Source organism: Somniosus microcephalus, chromosome 12 (genome assembly GCF_052327205.1).
Source record: "Somniosus microcephalus isolate GS21.2 chromosome 12, FLI_Smic_1.0, whole genome shotgun sequence".
In the NCBI taxonomy this organism is placed as follows: domain Eukaryota; kingdom Metazoa; phylum Chordata; class Chondrichthyes; order Squaliformes; family Somniosidae; genus Somniosus; species Somniosus microcephalus.
Genome location: NC_140998.1, coordinates 210,750,009 through 210,761,804, shown reverse-complemented (window position 1 = coordinate 210,761,804; position 11,796 = coordinate 210,750,009).

The following is an 11,796-nucleotide window of genomic DNA, read 5'->3' as shown; positions in this document are numbered from 1 at the left end:
AACCTTCCCCTATTTGGATAACGTCACCATCTGCGGCCACGACCAGCAGGACCACGACGTTAATCTAGCAAATTTCCTCCGTACGGCCCAACGGCTGAACCTAACGTACAATAAGGAAAAATGTATGTTTCACACCAAGCGCCTGGCCATCCTCGGCTGCGTGGTGGAGAACGGAGTCATCGGGCCCGACCCCGACAGAATGCGCCCCCTAATGGAGCTACCCCTTCCCCACTGCCAAAAAGCACTGAAGAGATGCCTGGGGTTTTTCTCCTACTACGCCCAGTGGGTGCCCCTCTATGCAGACAAAGCCAGGCCCCTCATCAAAGCCACCTCCTTCCCCCTGACACCAGAGGCGTGTGCAGCCTTCACTCTTATCAAGAACGATATCGCGAAGGCCGCAATGCACGCGGTGGATGAGTCCATCCCCTTCCAAGTGGAGAGCGATGCCTCCGACTTCGCCCTAGCCGCGACCCTTAACCAGGCGGGCAGACCCGTGGCCTTTTTCTCAAGGACCCTCCAGGGCCCCGAGACGAGACACTCCTCCGTCGAAAAGGAGGCCCAGGCTATTGTAGAAGCGGTGCGTCACTGGAGGCATTACCTGGCCGGGAAACGATTTACCCTGCTCACTGACCAGCGTTCAGTAGCTTTTATGTTTAATAATAAGCAGAGGGGTAAAATCAAGAACGACAAGATCTTGAGGTGGAGAATCGAACTCTCCACCTACAATTATGATATCTTGTATCGGCCAGGGAAACTCAATGAGCCCCCAGATGCCCTATCACGTGGTACATGCGCCAACGCGCAGAGTGATAGGCTGCAGTCCCTCCACAATGACCTCTGCCACCCGGGGGTCACCAGGTTTTTCCATTTTATCAAATCCCGTAACCTGCCCTACTCCATCGAGGAGGTCAGGACCATGACCAAGAGCTGCCAAATCTGCGCCGAGTGCAAACCGCACTTCTATAGGCCGGACAGAGCAAGCCTGATCAAGGCCACCCGCCCCTTCGAACGCCTGAGCGTCGATTTTAAAGGGCCCCTCCCCTCCGCTGACCGCAATGTGTACTTCCTCAACATAGTTGATGAGTACTCCCGTTTCCCCTTTGCCATCCCTTGCCCAGACATGACCAGTACCACGGTCATCAAGTGTCTGAATGACATCTTCGCTCTGTTCGGGTTCCCCAGCTATATACATAGCGACAGGGGCTCATCGTTCATGAGCGACGAACTTCGGCAGTACCTGCTAACAAGAGGTATCGCCACGAGCAGGACCACCAGTTACAACCCCCGGGGGAACGGCCAGGTGGAAAGGGAGAACGCGACGGTTTGGAAGGCAGTCCTCTTAGCACTAAAATCTAAGGGCCTTCCGACCTCCCGCTGGCAGGAGGTCCTCCCTGCAGCGCTTCACTCCATTCGGTCACTGCTTTGTACTGCCACTAATGCGACCCCTCATGAGAAAATGTTCGTTTTCCCCCGGAAGTCTACATCGGGAACCTCGCTACCGGCATGGTTGACTTCTCCTGGGCCCGTCCTACTGCGGAGGCACGTGAGGACGCATAAAACGGACCCCCTGGTCGAGCGGGTGCACCTCCTACACGCCAACCCCCAGTATGCCTGGGTGACATACCCAGACGGGCGGGAGGACACGGTCTCCATACGAGATCTCGCACCCTCGGGTACCCCTGAATTACCACCGTTATCCCCCTTACCACCGTTATCCCCCTTACCACTGTTATCCCCCACCACCCCTCCCAACCCAACCCCTGCAGACGGCATGCCAAAGCCCCAGGAATCTTCGCCAACCACCCAGACACCAGACCCGACGTCGGATGCTGCAACACCACCGCCGCCACCACGACGATCAGGACGTCAGACAAGGCCTCCTGATAGACTTAACTTGTAGTACCCTTCACCCTGCCGGACTTCACATTAAACAAGGGGTGAATGTGGTAAACCACTGTATTGTATATTGCCACCTCTGGGTGGCGCTGTGTATGGAGGCATGCCTCAGCTGACTCCACCCACCACTGTGTGGGTTTCGTTCAGACTTGTTCAGTCACTCACGAAGAAGCATGGTCTCTTCTTAGCTAATAAAAGCCTTATTCATCTCTTCTTTCGACTCATCATCTCTTCTTCGACTCATCACCTTTTATGAAGTAATTGATAAGCGTATCACTGTGTAACAGGCTCAAGGGGCTGAATGGGCCTCCTCCTGTTCCTGTATAACAGGCTCGAGGGGCTGAATGGGCCTCCTCCTGTTCCTGTGGTAACAAGCTCGAAGGGCTGAATGGGCCGCCTCCTGTTCCTGTGCAACAGGCTCGAGGGGCTAAATGGGCCTCCTCCTGTTCCTGTGTAACAGGCTCGAGGGGCTGAATGGGCCTCCTCCTGTTCCTGTGTAACAGGCTCGAGGGGCTGAATGGGCCTCCTCCTTTTCCTGTGTAACAGGCTCGAGGGGCTGAATGGGCCTCCTCCTGTTCCTGTGTAACAGGCTGGAGGGGCTGAATGGGCTTCCTCCTGTTCCTGTGCAACAGGCTCGAGGGGCTGAATGGGCCTCCTCCTGTTCCTGTGTAACAGGCTCGAGGGGCTGGATGGGCCTCCTCCTGTTCCTGTGTAACAGGCTCAAGGAGCTGAATGGGCCTCCTCCTGTTTCTAAGTTAACAGGCTCGAGGGGTTGAATGGGCCTCCTCTTGTTCCTGTGTAACAGGCTCGAGGGGCTGAATGGGCCTCCTCTTGCTCCTGTGTAACAGGCTCGAGGGGCTGAATGGGCCTCTTCCTCTTCCTGTGTAACAGGTTCGAGGGGCTGAATGGGCCACCTCCTGTTCCTGTGTAACAGGCTCGAGGGACTGAATGGGCCTCCTCCTGTTCCTGTGTAACAGGTTCGAGGGGCTGAATGGGCCTCCTCCTCTTCCTGTGTAACAGGTTCGAGGAGCTGAATGGGTCTCTTCCTGTTCCTGGTTAACAGGCTCGAGGGGCTGAATGGGCCTCCTCCTGTTCCTGTGTAACAGGCTCGAGGGGCTGAATGGGCCACCTCCTGTTCCTGTGTAACAGGCTCGAGGGGCTGAATGGGCCTCCTCCTGTTCCTGTGTAAAAGGCTCGAGGGGCTGAATGGGCCTCCTCCTGTTCCTGTGTAACAGGCTCGAGGGGCTGAATGGGCCTCCTCCTGTTCCTGTGTAACACGCTCGAGGGGCTGAATGGGCCTCCTCCTGTTCCTGTGTAACAGGCTCGAGGGGCTGAATGGGCCTCCTCCTTTTCCTGTGTAGCAGGCTCGAGGGGCTGAATGGGCCTCCTCCTGTTCCTGTATAACAGGCTCGAGGGGCTGAATGGGCCTCCTCCTGTTCCTGTGTAACAGGCTCGAGGGGCTGAATGGGTCTCTTCCTCTTCCTGTGTAACAGGTTCGAGGGGCTGAATGGGCCTCCTCCTCTTCCTGTGTAACAGGTTCGAGGGGCTGAATGGGTCTCTTCCTGTTCCTGGTTAACAGGCTCGAGGGGCTGAATGGGCCTCCTCCTGTTCCTGTGTAACAGGCTCGAGGGGCTGAATGGGCCTCCTCCTGTTCCTGTGTAACAGGCTCGAGGGGCTGAATGGGCCTCCTCCTGTTCCTGTGTAACAGGCTCGAGGGGCTGAATGGGCCTCCTCCTGTTCCTGTGTAACAGGCTCGAGGGGCTGAATGGGCCTCCTCCTTTTCCTGTGTAACAGGCTCGAGGGACTGAATGGGCCTCCTCCTGTTCCTGTGTAACAGGTTCGAGGGCCTGAATGGGCCTCCTCCTCTTCCTGTGTAACAGGTTCGAGGGGCTGAATGGGCCTCTTCCTGTTCCTGTGTAATAGGCTCGAGGGGCTTGAATGGGCCTCCTCCTGTTCCTGTGTAACAGGTTCGAGGGGCTGAATGGGCCTCTTCCTGTTCCTGTGTAACAGGTTCGAGGGGCTGAATGGGCCTCCTCCTGTTCCTGTGTAACAGGCTCGAGGGGTGAATGGGCCTCCTCCTATTCCTGTGGTAACAGGCTCGAGGGGCTGAATGGGCCTCCTCCTTTTCCTGTGTAACAGGTTGGAGGGGCTGAATGGGCTTCCTCCTGTTCCTGTGCAACAGGCTCGAGGGGCTGAATGGGCCTCCTCCTGTTCCTGTGTAACAGGCTCGAGGGGGCTGAATGGGCCTCCTGCTGTTCCTGTGTAACATGCTCGAGGGGCTGAATGGGCCTCCTCCTGTTCCTGTGTAACAGGCTCGAGGGGCTGAATGGGCCTCCTCCTGTTACTGTGTAACAGGCTCAAGGGGGCTGAATGGGCCTCCTCCTGTTCCTGTGTAACAGGCTCGAGGGGCTGAATGGGCCTCCTCCTGTTCCTGTGTAACAGGTTCGGGGGCTGAATGGGCCTCCTCCTGTTCCTGTGTAACAGGCTCGAGGGGCTGAATGGGCCTCCTCCTGTTCCTGTGTAACAGGCTCGAGGGGCTGAATGGGCCTCCTCCTGTTCCTGTATAACAGGCTCGAGGGGCTGAATGGGCCTCCTCCTGTTCCTGTGGTAACAAGCTCGAAAGGCTGAATGGGCCGCCTGCTGTTCCTGTGCAACAGGCTCGAGGGGCTAAATGGGCCTCCTCCTGTTCCTGTGTCACAGGCTCAAGGAGCTGAATGGGCCTCCTCCTGTTCCTATGGTAACAGGCTCGAGGGGCTGAATGGGCCTCCTCTTGTTCCTGTGTAACAGGCTCGAGGGGCTGAATGGGCCTCCTCTTGTTCCTGTGTAACAGGCTCGAGGGGCTGAATGGGCCTCTTCCTCTTCCTGTGTGACAGGCTGGAGGGGCTGAATGGGCCTCCTCCTGTTCCTGTGTAACAGGCTCGAGGGGCTGAATGGGTCTCCTCCTGTTCCTGTGTAACAGGCTCGAGGGGCTGAATGGGCCTCCTCCTGTTCCTGTGTAACAGATTCGAGGGGTCTGAACGGGCCTCCTCCTGTTCCTATATAACAGGCTTGAGGGGCTGAATGGGCCTCCTGTTCCTGTGTAACAGGCTCGAGGGGCTGAATGGGCCTCCTCCTTGTAAAGTCTGTGGGTTGTGCAGTTAATTACGACACAGACTTCAGGAGTAACATACAACAGGACTTTACTATTCGAAGGTCAGGGTGAATCTGCCCTATAAATCATGCCACAGCACTTATATACCGGTGTGGTCACCGTCGGTATTACCGTATACAGAAGCCAAACAAGTAGTGCCACACCTAAAATAGTTCTCTTAAAGGTGAACGGTTACATACAATAGTCTCTTAAAGGTAGACGGTTACATACACTACAATCCTCCCTTTTTAGCTTACAACATACTGTTTCTCATTAACATACATATATTCAACTTCAGGTAAACAATTTACAGATATAGTCTCTGTGGGAAACAGTTCACAGGTTCAGTCTCTGTGGGAACAGTGTATAGATTCAGCCTCTAGTCTTGACTCGGTCCGAACAACATCGCTGTGGTGTAGCCGGTTCACATTGCTAGCGTGACTCCCTAACTAGTCTTCCCCTTGACGTAACAGCTTGAACTCCCGTCCTGCTGAACCAGCAATGCTGACTTTTACAAACAGCTGTATTGCCTTGGTAATTTTCCTTACTTTCCAACTGATTTATCTCCCTTTGTAGGGCCCACGTGCATGATCTGGTAGGAGTGATAATGATTTTGATGGTTATCATCTTCTGCTTCTTCTTTTTCTTTTCTGCTTCTTGGAGACTCTCGGGGCTCCCTTATCAGCTGCCAGCTGTAGCGCCACCATCTCTCTATGTTCCTTAGACTTTAAGTGCTTCATCCTGATTTCTGCACTTTGGGAGTTTTCATCACAAGCTGGGCAGACCAGATCCTCGTAATATTCAGTGTCACTCAACAGGTCATGGTAATATTCGGTGTCGTCCTGAGCTAGTCTAGCGAGAGGGCCTGCTACTTCTTCCGTACTCAACTGGACGTTAGCCAACTGTTGTTCCCTCCCTAGACATCTTTCCTGAAGAGACTTCTTCATGCGTTCATATTCATCCCGCTCTTCCTGGGTTTCCTGCAAATCCTTCACTAATGACCTCGTTTGTGATTTCAATACTCCCCCTTCCCTCGGGGATTGATTGATCAGGCTATTCAATCCTTCTACTGGAGCAGCTGTTTCAACATTCTGCTGTTCACATTGACATGATTCAGCGTACTTTTGGCATCCCTGTAAAATCTGTGTTGCTACCTCAGCTATTTCCATAACTTTTGAGAGCTCCGAACTCCTTCCCTTTGAAGATTGAAGCTCGTGTTCAGATTGTTCCCATTGTAGAGTCTTGTCCTTCAGCATATGAAGAAGTTGGCTGACCGGTAACTCTTCCACGGGAACACTGTGGGTCAGAGTCTTCTCCATTTCATCCACCTTTTCCTCCAATGCTTTCACCTTCTTTTCCTCTTGTACTTTGGCTTCCAGCGCTCGGAGAAGTTGCGCCTTGATGCTCTCTAGCTCATGTTCAGAGGCCATTCTTACAGTCTCTGTGTTTCTTACAGTTCCCTTTTCTTCCACTGAACGGATTCCCAGTTGAATCTGTTCTTCAAGTTGTTGAATCTCGGTCATTGCCGCCCCATATTTGTCTTGGGTTTCCTTTAATATTTATATGAGTTCTTGTACATCTTGTCTTTCAGGTTCTGCCATGTCTTTCACCTCTAATTTCTCATCTATGGATGGAACTTCTACCGATGAGTTTGTCTTGGCCTTGAGCTCATCAAGAATTTCCTGCAGCCTTTGGACTTCTTGCCCATGTTCAACCTTCAGTTGCTCATATGCTTCCACTGAAACTAGCTTTTCGGAGGTTGCCGAGTTAACCCCTTCCAGAATTGTAGCCTGGGCCTGTTCATACTGTTCTTTCAACTTCTCACACTCTGCTTGTAAGGAGTCGTAGAGAAGAACTGGAATAAAATCCTGGCTTCCTGAAGATTCCTCTTCATTTGCTTCTTCCTGCAAATATTCTAACTCCTGAACAGCATAAGGGAGATGTGATCGGTAATTGGTCACGATGGCTCTATGGTCGCTCTCTGCTTGAGCTAGCTGCTTCTGTTGTCTTTCCAGATTCTCCCATTCGGTGTCATAGAACTTTTTCATTGTTTTCATCTCTTGTACGAGACGGTAACTCCATTGTTCTAATTGTTATCGTAATTTGAAATAAGTTTGAGTCCGAGCTCGGTGTTCTTCCGTCATGGATATGTCCGTAACTTGAACAGGCTCAGAATTTTCTGTCGAAATAGGTTGTCGTTGTTCAGTGGAGTTCTGTTCTGAAACTTTGTTCTTCTCTGGAGCATAAGCCTTTATGCATGCCTTCGTTTTTCCAACCTTCGTCGGCAAGTCCATTTCAGCCTTGTCTTTCATATTTGGGTTGGTCTTATCGTCATCCGTTTCAGAATCTGAGCTGATTGTCTGCACCGAGTCCTCACTCGTTATGGCTTTTAGATAGTGCCATTCCATGTCTATTTTCTTGATCCACTCCCATCCTAGAAGTGGTGGTCCTCCCTCATGTAGTACGTATAAGTTCATTCTTGGGTGTTCTTTACCCCTATCTCTCACTTTGACTCTTATCTTTCCCATGGGGTATACTTTATGCCCCGTGTATGTCTGCAATACGAACTTGGTATCTCTTAAGGGTATATGTGAGAATAGCCGGTGGTAATCCCTTCGATTTATGACTGATAGAGCTGATCCAGTGTCCAACTCCATTTTCACTTGGATTCCAGCTATTTTTAGCATGACCCAGATAGTTTGTAGGTCAGCTTCCTTACTCACATTGTGAATTCTCAGACTACCCAGCTCCTGGCCGTTTGGGTCTGAGTCTGAATTCTGTTCGTCTGAACTCTTCTCAGCCACCTTGTGTACCTTGTTGTACTTTTCCTGTGATGGCTTCCTTTGGTTGTTGGTCCTTTGGTTGTTGGTCTTCTTCCCTGACCGGCATACCTTAGCTATGTGACCCAGTTTGCCACATTTCCTACATTCCTGGTTCTTAAACCAGCATTGGTTCTGGTCGTGTGTTGTCTTCCCACAACGATAGCATTTTGTTGTTGTCGAGGTAATTTGATCCACACTTAGTGCTGCTGTCTTTAGCTGCATTTCCGCAGTTCCCTTCGCTGCGGCTTCGTGCGATGCTGTAATAAGGACAGCCCTGTCAAGTGTAAGGTCGTTCTCTTCGAGTAGTCGCTTTTGCGTTCCTTCCTTTGCCAACCCACACACAAACTTGTCTCGCAATGCCTCTGTCAGATTCCCTCCAAACTGGCAGTATTTCGCTAGTCTACGCAGTTCGACCAAGTATTCTGCGTTGCTTTCGTCTTTCTGTTGCGTTCTCGCATAGAATTTGAATCGCTCCGCCAACATCAACGGTGTAGGGTTCAAGTGGTCCTTCAGGACAGCCACAATATCATCGAAAGTCTGATCCGCCAGTTTAGCTGGTGCTAGTAGATGCTTCAAGAGCCCGTATGTCTTTGCGCCCATCGAGTGTAGCAAGGTTATAGCTTTGTCATCTTCTTCTATTTTATTGGCCTCACAATAGATCTCAATGCGTTCCACGTACGTGGCCCAGTCTTCTACCTCGGAATTAAAATCGTTGATGTTACCACGCTTAGGCATCTTCCTCTCTTTGGGAACAACACAAGTATTTCTTTAAATTATTATTTCTTTTTTTTTTCTAAGATGGCGGTTTTCCCGCGAAAATGGCGGTTTCCCGCTCTTATCTTCTCTCCCCGCCCACTTCAATGGCGGTTTCCCGCTTCTGTCTTCTTCCCCGCCTAATGGCGGCTTCCCGCGTTTCTTCCCTGGCGGGAGGGGTACACTTTCCCCACGGGCGACGGCCGCTGGCTTTCAGGTTCACAGCCTGCGCGTCGGCTTCAAGGCTTTCCCTTTTTTTAAAATTTTTTATGGCAGGGCGACCGGCTCTGGGTACCCCGTTGACGGCGAACAGGTTCAGCCGCTGGGCTGGCTCTCGCACAGTTCCCCTTGCTCGGCTCTGTCTCTCTCCCGCTCGCTCGGCTCTACCGGCGCTGGGTACACCCCGTTGACGGAGGACAGTTCAGCCGCTGGACTGGCTCTCGCACAGTTCCCCTTGCTCGGCTCTGCCTCTCTCCTGCTCGCTCGGCTCTACCGGCGCTGGTTACACCCCGTTGACGGAGGACAGTTCAGCCGCTGGACTGGCTCTCGCGCAGTCTCTCTTGGTCGGCTCTGCCTCTCCCGCTCGCTCGGACCCCAATCGCGCCTCCCAGCCCTCTCGCAGTCCGGTGCTTCTCTCCCCGGCTGCGGCTGAGTTTCTCTCTTCCCGCGCCTACGCTCCCGGTCGCAGCGCTTCGTGGCTTTGGTCACCGCCCGGCTTTTCCCGCCGGTCGCGGTCTCTCACGACGCCGTTGGACCCGACTTTTTGTCCGGCTCCTTTTCCCCCTCGACCGTGGTCGAGTGCCCAGCCCTTATCCTCCGGCTATTCTTTTCACTTTCCCTTACTCACAGTCACCGTGGCAGAAGGGACAGTCAGTGCCTGTTGCTGATGGAAGTTTTTGTCGCTAAAGTCTTCCTCCTTTCTATTGCTGCAACCTTGAGTTTTCTCCCAGCCGAATGACGAGGGCGGTTGCCTCTTTTCGACGCTCTTTCGTTGCTTTGAAATTATTGTTGCCGCAGGGTACGATCGGACTCGTCGCCACTGTAAAGTCTGTGGGTTGTGCAGTTAATTACGACACAGACTTCAGGAGTAACATACAACAGGACTTTACTATTCGAAGGTCAGGGCGAATCTGCCCTATAAATCATGCCACAGCACTTATATACCGGTGTGGTCACCGTCGGTATTACCGTATACAGAAGCCAAACAAGTAGTGCCACACCTAAAATAGTTCTCTTAAAGGTGAACGGTTACATAGAATAGTCTCTTAAAGGTAGACGGTTACATACACTACACTGTGTAACAGGCTCGAGGGGCTGAATGGCCTCCTGTTCCTGTGTAACAGGCTCGAGGGGCTGAATGGGCCTCCTCCTGTTCCTATGTAACAGGCTCGAGGGGCTGAATGGGCCTCCTCCTGTTCCTGTGTAACAGGCTCGAGGGGCTGAATGGGGCTCCTCTTGTTCCTGTGTAACAGGCTCGAGGGGCTGAATGGGCCTCCTCCTGCTCCTGTGCAACAGGCTCGAGGGGCTGAATGGGCCTCCTCCTGTTCCTGTGTAACAGGCTCGAGGAGCTGAATGGGCCTCCTCCTGTTCCTGTGTAACAGGCTCGAGGGGCTGTTTGGGCCTCTTCCTGTTCCTGTGTAACAGGCTCGAGGGGCTGAATGGGCCTCCTCCTGTTCCTGTGTAACAGGCTCGAGGAGCTGAATGGGCCTCCTCCTGTTCCTGTGTAACAGGCTCGAGGGGGCTGAATGGGCCTCCTCCTGTTCCTGTGTAACAGGCTCGAGGGCTGAATGGGCCTCCTCCTGTTCCTGTGTAACAGGCTCGAGGGGCTGTTTGGGCCTCTTCCTGTTCCTGTGTAACAGGCTCGAGGGGCTGAATGGGCCTCCTCCTGCTCCTGTGTAACAGGCTCGAGGGGCTGAATGGGCCTCCTCCTGTTCCTGTGTAACAGGCTCGAGGGGCTGAATGGGCCTCCTCCTGTTCCTGTGTAACAGGCTCGAGGAGCTGAATGGGCCTCTTCCTGTTCCTGTGTAACAGGCTCGAGGGGGCTGAATGGGCCTCTTCCTGTTCCTGTGTAACAGGCTCGAGGGGCTGAATGGGCCTCCTCCTGATCCTGTGTAACAGGCTCGAGGGGCTTAATGGGCCTCCTCCTGTTCCTGTGTAACAGGCTCGAGGGGCTGAATGGGCCTCTTCCTGTTCCTGTGTAACAGGCTCGAGGGGCTGAATGGGCCTCCTCCTGTTCCTGTGTAACAGGCTCGAGGGGCTTAATGGGCCTCTTCCTGTTCCTCTGTTCCTAAATTTAAAAAACGGTCTCGGGAAAAGTGAAAATATGAAGCTGTCGGATTGTCTTTAAAAACCCGAACCACTTCACCGATGCCCTTTAGGAAAGGAAATCTGCCGCCTTTACCCGGTCTGGCCGATATGTGACTCCAGTCCCACATCAACGTGGTTGACTCTTAACTGCCCTCCTGAAGTGTCCTGGCGAGCCCCCCCCACCCCCCGCTGTTGTGCCAAGCTTGAGGATGCGACCAAAAATGCTGGTTTTGCCAGACAGGCTGGCACCCCGAGAACGAATTTTATAAAAAATCTATATAATCAGGCCCGTCGTTCGTCTCCTTCCTTGTAAGGAGGACCTTATGAATCATCTTACATGGAATTTACAACACAGAAACAGACCTTTGTGTTTATCCAGCTTCCCCTTAAATCCATCTCTGCTCTTCGCCTCAACCACTCCCTGTGGTAGCGAGTTCCCCATTCTCACCACTCTCTGGGTAAAGAAGTTTCTCCTGAATTCCCGATTGGATTTATCAGTGACTGTCTTATATTGATGGTCTTATAGTTCTGGTCTCCCCCACAAGTGGAAACATCCTCTCTACGTCTACCCTATCGAACCCCTTCATAATTTTAAAGACCTCTATCAGGTCACCCCTCGACCTTCTCTTTTCCAGAGAAAAGAGCCCCAGCTTGTTCAATCTTCCATGATAGTTACAACATCTCAGCTCTGGTATCATCCGTGGAAATCTATTTTTGCACCTTCTCCAGTGCCTCTATATCCTTTTCATAATATGGAGATCAGAACTGTGCTCACTGCTCCAAGTGTGGTCTAACCAAGGTATACGGAGACCAGAACTGTGCACAGTGCTCCAAGTGTGGTCTAACCAAGGTATAGGGAGACCAGAACTGTGCACAGTGCTCCAAGTG